General features: G+C 42.8%; 1 long non-coding RNA gene across 1 annotated transcript in view; it reads left to right on the plus strand.

The window, feature by feature from the left end:
• LOC140204081 (uncharacterized) overlaps positions 1 to 10,788 on the plus strand; it is a 38,747-nt gene extending 27,959 nt beyond the window's left edge. Inside the window, exons 3-4 of the long non-coding RNA XR_011887517.1 lie at positions 3,743 to 3,921; positions 10,622 to 10,788. This is a non-coding gene — a long non-coding RNA (uncharacterized lncRNA). The remainder of the gene's footprint in view (positions 1 to 3,742; positions 3,922 to 10,621) is intronic.
• Positions 10,789 to 11,032: the final 244 nt, after the last annotated feature.

The following is an 11,032-nucleotide window of genomic DNA, read 5'->3' on the forward strand; positions in this document are numbered from 1 at the left end:
TCGAATCCTCTTGCTATGAATGCCAGCATACCATTCGCCTTTTTCACCGCCTGCTGTACCTGCATGCCCACTTTCAATGACTGGTGTACAGTGACACCCAGGCCTCATTGTACCTCCCCTTTTCCTAATCGGCCACCATTCAGATAATAATCTGCTTTCCTGTTCTTGCCACCAAAGTGGATAACCTCACATTTATCCACATTAAATTGCATCTGCCATGAATTTGCCCACTCACCTAACCTATCCAAGTCACCCTGCATCCTCTTAGCATCCTCCTCACAGCTAACACTGCCACCCAGCTTCGTGTCATCCGTAAACTTGGAGATGCTGCATTTAATTCCCTCGTCTAAGTCATTAATATATATTGTAAACAACTGGGGTCTCAGCACTGAGCCTTGTGGTACCCCACTAGTCACTGCCTGCCATTCTGAAAAGGTCCCGTTTATTCCCACTCTTTGCTTCCTGTCTGCCAACCAGTTCTCTATCCACATCAATACCATACACCCAATAACGTGTGCTTTAAGTTTGCACACTAATCTCCTGTGTGGGACCATGTCAAATGCCTTTTGAAAATCCAAATATACCACATCCACTGGTTCTCTCCTATCCACTTTACTAGTTACATCCTCAAAAAATTCTATAAGATTCGTCAGACATGATTTTCCTTTCATAAATCCATGCTGACTTTGTCCGATGATTTCACCACTTTCCAAGTGTGCTGTTATCATATCTTTGATAACTGACTCTAGCATTTTCCCCACCACCGATGTCAGGCTAACCGGTCTATAATTCCCCAGTTTCTCTCTCCCTCCTTTTTTAAAAAGCGAGGTTACATTAGCCACCCTCCAATCCTCAGGAACTAATCTAGAATCTAAAGGGTTTTGAAAAATTATCACTAATGCAGCCACTATTTCTTGGGCCACTTCCTTAAGCACTCTGGGATGCAGACCATCTGGCCCTGGGGATTTATCTGCCTTTAATCCTTTCAATTTACCAAACACCACTTCCCTACTAACATGTATTTCCCTCAGTTCCTCCATCTCACTAGACCCTCGGTCCCCTACTATTTCCGGAAGATTATTTATGTCCTCCTTAGTGAAGACAGAACCAAAGTAGTTATTCAATTGGTCTGCCATGTCCTTGTTCCCCATGATCAATTCACCTGTTTCTGACTGTAAGGGACCTACATTTGTCTTAATCAATCTTTTTCTTTTCACATATCTATAAAAGCTTTTACAGTCAGTTTTTATGTTCTCTGCCAGCTTTCTCTCATAATCTTTTTTCCCTTTCCTAATTAAGCCCTTTGCCCTCCTCTGCTGGACTCTGAATTTCTCCCAGTCCTCAGGTGAGCCGCTTTTTCTGGCTAATTTGTATGTTTCTTCTTTGGAATTGATACTATCCCTAATTTCCGTCGTCAGCCACGGGTGCACTACCTTCCCTGGTTTATTCTTTTGCCAAACTGGGATGAACAATGTTCAGGATCCAACTGTCATTGGGTATTTTAGATCTGGTATTGTACAAAGGATAAAGATTAATGAATGATCTGATAACTAAGGGACATTTAGGGAAGAGTGATCAATTTATATTAAGTGATAAAGTTTGTTCTGAAAAAACAGAATCTTAAATCTAAACAAAGCAACTACAAAGACATGGGGCATGAGAGGAAATGGATATGATCGACTAGGAAAATACATTAATAGGTTTTGCAATAAACAAGGAATGCAGACATTTGAAGTACAGTATTATTTTGTGGTTTAAAACAAATCCATTCCCCTATGGCACCAAAATGCAAGCATTACTGGTGAGAATTAAAGATAAAGATGTATTGAGGTCAGAGGCAAAGGATTATAATCCTTCCAAAAGTAACAAGTCTGAAGGCTGGGAACATTCCAGAATTCATCAAAGGAGGACCAAAAAATCAATAAAGAATGGGAAAGTGGAATAGAAGAATAATCCAGTGAGAAAATTAGGAACATACTGTTACAGTACTATAACAGTACAAATACCACCGCAGTAGACATGCCCAGGCATCATCCCCGAAGAAGATAGCAGAGTTTGTCATCGAAACGTCAGTTATATTCGATACCTGTACCCGGCTGGAAGTCCAAGAGTCTATTCATCACATATGCCAGGAAAACGCTAGGTTCTTTTTCACACTATCACAGTTTTCACAGAAATGGAAAAAGGAAAGATTTAAATACATTAATAGGGCCAGTTGGACTGAAATGGAGAAATTATATTTGAGAATAAGGAAGCAGGTAAGAACTTAAATAAATATTTTTATATATGTTTTCACAAAACAAAGATGCAGTAATTCTCTTGGGAATAGTGAGGAACTATAGTTCTAAAGTGAATGAAGAGCTGAAAGATATTAGCACATGTGAAACAAAACAGGTTTTAAGAAATGCACGGGAGAAATAGATAATAACCTGAGATCTTGATGACTTGCACCCAGAGATTTAATGGAAGTGGTGATGAAAACAGTTAATGTAATTTTTCCAAAATTCTGCATGTTCTGGAATGGTTCCCACAGAAAGGAAAAGGGCAAATGAGCTCACTCTTAATGAAAGGAATAGAAAAAAAAAGGAAAAAATGGGGAACTATAGCTCATGCAAAGGGAATATCCTGGAACCTGTTCTTAGGGAAGTGGTAACTAGATGCTTAGATATGGAGTATGGGAGATTCAGCATGGATTTATGAAAGGAAAATTATGGTTGACAAATCTGTTGAAGTTTTTTGAAGCTGTAATCAGCAGAAGATGAAGGGGGACCAAGTCTCCTGTAATGGGTCCATATTTATTTCACTAGTCTTTTCCCACTTACACAGTCCATGTTTAAGCTTCCCACCAGTCTACTCTCATGGTCCATCATGCTTTTACAGATTACTTTGTCCTTCACTGCTGAGCAGTAAAATTGTTTCAGTCTTAAACTCCACAACTATATCTGGCCACCTTCTAAGTCTCTTCCACAGACATAATATGATCTTTAAATTATTCGATCATCCGAAGAGCCAAAGTAGCTTTTGAGATTTTGTGTGCTAACTAGGCGCCATGCACAATCCTTATTTGATGGAGACAGCCGTGAGAAGCATGGAGGAACACCTGGAGAAACTTCTAAAATGCCCGCTTCACTGCGGCTGCTACTGTGTGATGGAGAATCTCCGGAGGGGAAGGCCCCAAATCCTCAGCTTTGCCTATTGCCTGTTGCCGGGGCCGGGGTCAAAGCACTCGGTGCTGGAGAGCTGGTTGGAGGCTCGGAGTTTTCGGACGGACTCGGGGACGGACTCGGAGTCGGACTGTGGTCAAATGCTTCCGGGATGCTGCATCGGCAAGTTTGCGGCGCTGGAGGTTCACTGTCTGCGTGAGATGATGGGACTTTCGAGAGACTTTGAGACTTTTTACCATGCCCATGGTCTGTTCTTTATCAAATTACGGTATTGCTTTGCACTGTTGTAACTATCTGTTATAATTATGTGGTTTTTGTCAGTTTTTCAGTCGGTTTGTCTTGTGTTTCTGTGATATCATTCTGGAGAAACATTGTATCTTTTCTTAATGCATGCGTTACTAAATGACAATAAAAGAGGACTGCATGTCCTCATAATCTAATCTAATCTAATCTAATAATCTAATCTAAAGAAGTTTAATAAAACTACTGATAATTAGAAGCTTCAGGACTGTGGTGGAAGAAAGATTGTGGCTATCTACCCTACCTTCGCCCCTCATGATTTTATAATTCTTTATAAGGTCACCCTCAGCCTCATTCACTCCAGCAAACACAGTCCCTGCCTATGCAGTCTTTCCTTACAACTCAAGCTTTCCAGTCCTGGCAACATTCCTTTGGGGACCCAAGGAAGACAAATTCTGGAGTCTGGAGTAAAAGAAGAAAGCACTGAAGGAACTTGGCTGAGAAGCTTCTCTGTAGGGTAAGGCATAGACACACTTCTGGCTGGTGACAGCTGGAAACATTGACCATCCTTTTGCCTCCACAGAGACTACTCAACCCACTGACTTCCTCCAACAACTTTAGCTTTGTTCAGCATTCTTGTGAATTGCTTTGATACCTTCTCTATCTTGACCATGTCTGTCCTATAGTGCGAGAGTCCAGAACTGCCTACATACTCCAAATGTGGCTGAACTAACAGTTTGTACAACTATAGCAAGATGTCCCAACTCTTGTATTCGATGTCTAGCCAGTGAAAGCACTAAACACATTCTTCACCACCCTGCCTATCATAGAAACTACTTTCAAGGAACAGTATGTACATGTTCTCCAAGACCTTGCTGTTCAATCATCCTCCCCGGCAATCTGCCATTCACTGCGCATGTCCTAGCCTGGTTTAACATCCCAAAGTGCAGTACATCGCTTGGTAAAGTGGAAAATTGGTTTATTATTGTCACATAGAACATAGAACATAGAATAGTACAGCACAGTACAGGCCCTTTGGCCCACAATGTTGTGCCGACCCTCAAACCCTGCCTCCCATATAAGCCCCCACCTTAAATTCCTCCATATACCTGTCTAGTAGTCTCTTAAACTTCACTAGTGTATCTGCCTCCACCACTGACTCAGGCAGTGCATTCCACACACCAACCACTCTCTGAGTAAAAAACCTTCCTCTAATATCCCCCTTGAACTTCCCACCCCTTACCTTAAAGCCATGTCCTCTTGTATTGAGCAGTGGTGCCCTGGGGAAGAGGCGCTGGCTATCCACTCTATCTATTCCTCTTATTCTCTTGTACACCTCTATCATGTCTCCTCTCATCCTGCTTTTCTCCAAAGAGTAAAGCCCTAGCTCCCTTAATCTCTGATCATAATGCATACTCTTTAAACCAGGCAGAATCCTGGTAAATCTCCTCTGTACCCCTTCCAATGCTTCCACCTCCTTCCTATAGTGAGGTGACCAGAACTGGACACAGTACTCCAAGTGTGGCCTAACCAGAGTTTTATAGAGCTGCATCATTACATCGCGACTCTTAAACTCTGTCCCTCGACTTATGAATGCTAACACCCCATAAGCTTTCTTAACTACCCTATCCACCTGTGAGGCAACTTTCAGGGATCTGTGGATCCCTCTGCTCCTCCACACTACCAAGTATCCTGCCATTTACTTTGTACTCTGCCTTGGAGTTTGTCCTTCCAAAGTGTACCACCTCACACTTCTCCGGGTTGAACTCCATCCGCCACTTCTCAGCCCACTTCTGCATCCTATCAATGTCTCTCTGCAATCTTTGACAATCCTCTATACTATCTACAACATCATCAACCTTTGCGTCGTCTGCAAACTTGCCAATCCATCCTTCTACCCCCACATCCAGGTCGTTAATAAAAATCACGAAAAGTAGAGGTCCCAGAACAGATCCTTGTGGGACACCACTAGTCACAATCCTCCAATCTGAATGTACTCTCTCCACCACCACCCTCTGCCTTCTGCAGGCAAGCCAATTCTGAATCCACCTGGCCAAACTTCCCTGGATCCCATGCCTTCTGACTTTCTGAATAAGCCTACCATGTGGAACATGTACCGAGGTACAGTGAAAAAATTGCCTTGGGTACCATCCATATATGGGTGTCACAGTAGTGAATGGGCAGCATGGTACGGTAGATGAGCCATTAGTGCAATGATCTACAGCCCCAGTGATCAGGGACTGGGGTTCAATTCCCGCTGCTGCTTGTAATGAGATCGTACGTTCTCTCTGTGAACTCTGTAGGTTTCCTCCGTGTGTTGCAGTTTCCTCCCACATTGTATGCGTTAGTGTTAGTAAGCTGTGGGCATGCTATGTTGGTGCTGGAGGCATGCTACCACTTGCAGGCTGCCCCCAGCACATCCTCGGACAGTATTGGTCTTTGACACAAAATGACAAATTTCACTCTACATTTTGATGTTTTGATGTAACAAATAAAGCTAATCTTAAAGGTCATCAACTACAATCACCCATGTTACATGCACCTCCTATACCAGGATTTGTGTTACAGTTGATGTTACAATTATAGTTTTGTGCCCCACAAAAATCTGCTGACAATGCTTCTTGCCCTTTACCATTGCCAAGATCGACACAAATTAGATTCTGTTTCTGCAACATGAGCTCTCAAGGTAAGATCATTTCTCAGCACTCCAAAGATCTCCTCTTTTAACAATAGTGCCGCATCCACCTTCTTCTCCTTGTTGCTTGTCCTTCCTAAAGGTTGACTTTCCTCTATCGTATTTAGTTCCCAGCTTTGCACCACATCAGTGATATCATCCCCATTAGTTTATTCACCTTGGATCCAGGAAAATCCCCTTATTTTGTGTCTTTCACATTGTATTATAACCCCTTTCATTGCTCAGCATCCCTTGGTTGTCTATTTATTATAATTGTCACTTATTATTACTTCTTCTATTCCCCACTCTGGTCTCTTACCTCTTCTCCTCACCTGCCTTTCACCTCCCCCGGTCATCCTCCTTCTTCCCTTTCTCCCATGGTCCACTCTCCTCTCCTATCAGATTCCTTCTTATCCAGCCCTTTACCTTTTCCACCCACCTGGCTTCACCTATCACCTTCTAAGCTGGTCCTCCATTCTTCCCCCCCACCCCACCCCCACCACCACTTTTTTTTACTTTGGCACCTTCCCTTATCTTTTCCAGTCCTGAAGAATGGTCTAGGCCAAAAATATCAACTGTTTCTTCCTTTCCATAGATGCTTCCTGACCTGCCGAGTTCCTTCAGCATTTTGTATGTGTTACTCTGGATTTCCAGCATCTACCGAATCTCTTGTGTCTGCCTATAAACCCGCATGACAAATATTTCACCTGTGTTTCTCAAGAGCTTCACAACCATAACAAGACAAATGTGCTTTGGAATTTTGGGGGAATAATTTATCATATTGAGCTAGGATCATTCCTATGATCCGAGCCCCTACCAACAATATAGTTCCAGATACAAATTGCATTGTCCTTCTTTAGCACTGCTTTGGACGGTGACTGTTTAGTTGGAGACTGCTGGACTGCTAGATGCTGCCCAGCCTGCTGAGTTCCATGAGCATTTTGTGTGTGTTACTCTACTATCTTTTTTAATTCATTGTTCTGCTTTGTTCCTCTCCTTCCTGAATTGACCTGTCAAACTGTGGAACGCCGTGAAGATCACTAGCTGATACCAGAAAAGTGATCTAAGGTATCGCAGAGTCATACAGCACGGCCTCACCGATCATCCACCACCCACTCACAACAATCCTACTTTACTTCCTCATATTCCCAGCAAATCTCCTTGGATTCTAGAGACGCAGAGGCTGCAAGTGCAGGAACAGCACTAAAAGTGATAGAGGAACTTAGTGGGTCACATAGCATCTCGGGAGAAAAATGCACATTTCAGGTCAACAACGGTCATCTGGACTGCAATTTCAGTTTTTCTCCAGATTCCGAATCTGGGAATCTCCTCCAAATTTGTCTACTCATTAAACTTGGGACAACTTACAGAACCCAATTAATCAACAACCAGCGCTGCTTTGGGATGTGGGAGGATACGGAGACCCGAGGGAAATACACATGATCACAAGGAGAATGTGCAAGCTCCAGCCACAGATGGCAATGGAGGTGAGGATCCCTGTCTGGTATGGCTCTATCCACTGAGCTACTGTGCCCTCTCGGAGAGTTGGGGGATGTGGCAAACCCAACTTACTGGTTTATTGGTTTATTGGTTGGGCTGATAACAAGGACTGGGCCTCATGCCACAGTGGCACCTGTTTGCAGCTGCCCGTGAGAGAGAGGCGTCAGAGTCGGAGTGGTGTGGCAACCACACTGGCATCAGAGCTGCCCTCTAGTGTTCGATTGGTGGAAGACAAGCAGGATTGTGTTTGACTGCAGATTGGTGCAGGCTTGCTGTTGCCAGCAACATTCATGGACTAGGGCGATATTATACTTTTCATGTGTGACTGTATGTTTACTGCTATCATGTATGTGCTATATGTGCCCTGTGCTGTGTATGACTGTTGGTACTGTGTTTTGTACCTTGGCCCCAGAGGAACGTTGTTTCATTTGGCTGTATTCATATATGGTTAAATGACAATTAATCTTGAACTTGCTCTGTGGTGTCTTCTGCAAAGAGGGCAGTCTAGACTATAAAAGCATGGCTATAGGTTGTCTGATAGGTTGCCCTGACAAACTAATTACTAATCTTAAACCTGCAAACATTGTTCATCAGATAGGTCTTGGGATGACCTGACGCCTTGTTAGCAGGGTTGTCACGCACATATGGGCATTTTCCTGACTCTCTCTGTGTGAAGCCTGCTAAGCCCTCCCACTATCTCCTGCAGTAAAGGATTGCCAGCAGTTTCACCTCTGAGACATCCATTGAACTATTTTTCAGGGGATTGAAGTTACTGACATTCTGACCACATTAGTAATCGGTTTATTGTTGTCATATATACCCAGAAACAGTGAAAAGCTTTCATTTGCAAGTCATCCTGACAGATCATTCCACAGATACGTAGGTACATGGAGGTAGTATTCCTCAGGTCCCACACCACCAGGTGCAGGAACAGTTACTACCCTTCAAACATCGGGCTCCTGAACCGGTGTGGATAACTTCACTCATCTCAACACTGAACTGATTCCACAACCTATGCATTCACTTTCAAGCACTCTACAACACATGTTCTCAGTATCAATGTATGTAGAGTATTTATGTATTTATTAATAATAGGTATTTTTGTATTTGCAGTTTTTTTTCTTTTGCACATCGGTAGTTTGCCAGTCTTTGTGTACAGTTTTGCACTGATTCTATTGCATTTCTTTGTTGTACTGTGAATGCTGCAAGAAAATGTATCTCAGAGAAGTATGTGGTGACATGTACATATTTTGATAATAAATTTACCTTGAACTTTGATTAACAGAGACATAAAAGAACCACAAAAGGGATGTGATGTTGAGGCTCTATAAGGCACTGGTGAGACCTCACGGAGTACTGTGGGCAGTTTTGGTCTCCTTATTTAAGAAAGGATGTGCTGACGTTGGAGAGGGTACAGAGAAGATTCATTAGAATGAATCCGGGAATGAGAGGGTTAACATATGAGGAATGTTTGTCTGCTCTTGGACTGTATTCCTTGGAGTTTAGAAGAATGAGGGGAGACCTCATAGAAACATTTCGAATGTTGAAAGGCATGGACAGAGTGGATGTGGCAAAGTTGTTTCCCATGATGGGGGAGTCTAGTACGAGAGGGCATGACTTAAGGATTGAAGGGCGCCCGTTCAGAACAGAAATGTGAAGAAATTTTTTTAGTCAGAGGGTGGTGAATCTATGGAATTTGTTGCCACGGGCAGCAGTGGAGGCCAAGTCATTGGGTGTATTTAAGGCAGAGATTGATAGGTATCTGAGTAGCCAGGGCATCAAAGGTTATGGCGAGAAGGCAGGGGAGTGGGACTAAATGGGAGAATGGATCAGCTCATGATAAAATGGCGGAGCAGACTCGATGGGCCGAATAGCCGACTTCTGCTCCTTTGTCTTATGGTCTTGTGGTCTAAATATATGTTACAGGTACAAAGAATATTCAGTGCAAACAATAAATAAAGTGAAATTGGTCAATTGAGAAATCAAGATTTCATCTTCACTATGAGAGATCTGTTAAAGAATCTTATAACAGTAGAATAGAAATTCTCCTTGAGATTGGTGGGTGCATATTACCAAACAGTTGCATCTTAGATGAAAGGCGAAAAGAAAATGGCTGAGGTGGGAAGGGATCCTCCATTATGTTGACTGCATTCCCAGGGCGGTGGGAAGTGTAGTTAGAATCAATGGAGAGGCGGCTGTTTTTTTTGTGATGGACTGGACTGTGTTTACATCTCTGCCGTCTCTTATGGTCTTGGGCAGAGTAGTTACCTTACCAAGCTGTGACGCATCCAGGTAGGACACATCCTGGGAGGTTTCAACAGCCTGTGGACAGAGTTAGATTTTATTTCATAAGCAGTCCTGACACCCTTCCAACGTGTATAGTCTACAAGGACTTGTAAAGCAGTTGACAAGGTCCCATATGGGAGACAGGCCCAGAAGGTTAAAGTGAATGGAGCCCATGGCAAGTTGGCAATTAGAATCCAAAATTGCCTTGGTGTTGGTGAAGGATGTTTTTGTGATTGGAAGCCAGTGACCAGTAGATTACTACAGAGATTGGTACTGACACTGTAAATAATGGATTTGTCAAATATTTCTGGATGTGAATGTAGGAAGAATAATTAAAAAGCTTGCAGATGACACAAAAGTTGTCAGTGCTGTTGATAGAGAGGAGAATAGTCTTATGTTACAGGCAGATATTGATCAGGTCGTAAAATGGGCAGAGCAATGGCAGGTAGAATTTAGTCCTGATAAATGTGAGCTGATGTACTTTGGGAGCATTGATAAGAATCAGATATACGCAATGAATGAAGGGCCTTTGGGAGTTTTCAAGAACAGAGGGACCTTGTTGTACAGATCCAAGGATACCTGATTTTATTTGTTTATTTAACTTACTTAGAAATACAGAACAGAATAGACCCTTCCAGCCTTCAGGCCACGCCGGCCAGTAACCCCAGATAACCTCCGATTTAACCCCAATTAAATCACAGGACAATTTACAATATTCTATTAGCCTACTAACCGGTCTGTCTTTGGACTGTTGCAGGAAACTGGAGGACCTGAAGAAAACCCATGCATTCTACAGGAAGGACATACAGGCTCCCTACAGAAGATGCCAGGATTAAACTCTGTAATCCAACATCCCGAGCTGTAATAGCATCACGCTCAACACTACACTATTGTGACGTCAGTGTTGGCAGCGTAGGTAATAAAGTGGTGAAGAAAATGTACAGAATATTTACCTTCATTAGCTGGGGCATGGAACATAAAAGCAAGTAGAGCATTATAAGATAATCAATCTGCTTCCCATAGTTGGCTTTGTGCTGTCAGCTCTTGCCACAGGACTGCTTTGTACAAACAATCTCATCATGTCCAAGCAGTTATTTTGCTTGGTTCCTGTTATTTTGTACCTTAAGCTAAGTTTGCATTGTAAAGTTAAACAAGGCCACAAGGAAAG

Source organism: Mobula birostris, chromosome 10 (assembly GCF_030028105.1).
Source record: "Mobula birostris isolate sMobBir1 chromosome 10, sMobBir1.hap1, whole genome shotgun sequence".
NCBI classification, from domain to species: domain Eukaryota; kingdom Metazoa; phylum Chordata; class Chondrichthyes; order Myliobatiformes; family Myliobatidae; genus Mobula; species Mobula birostris.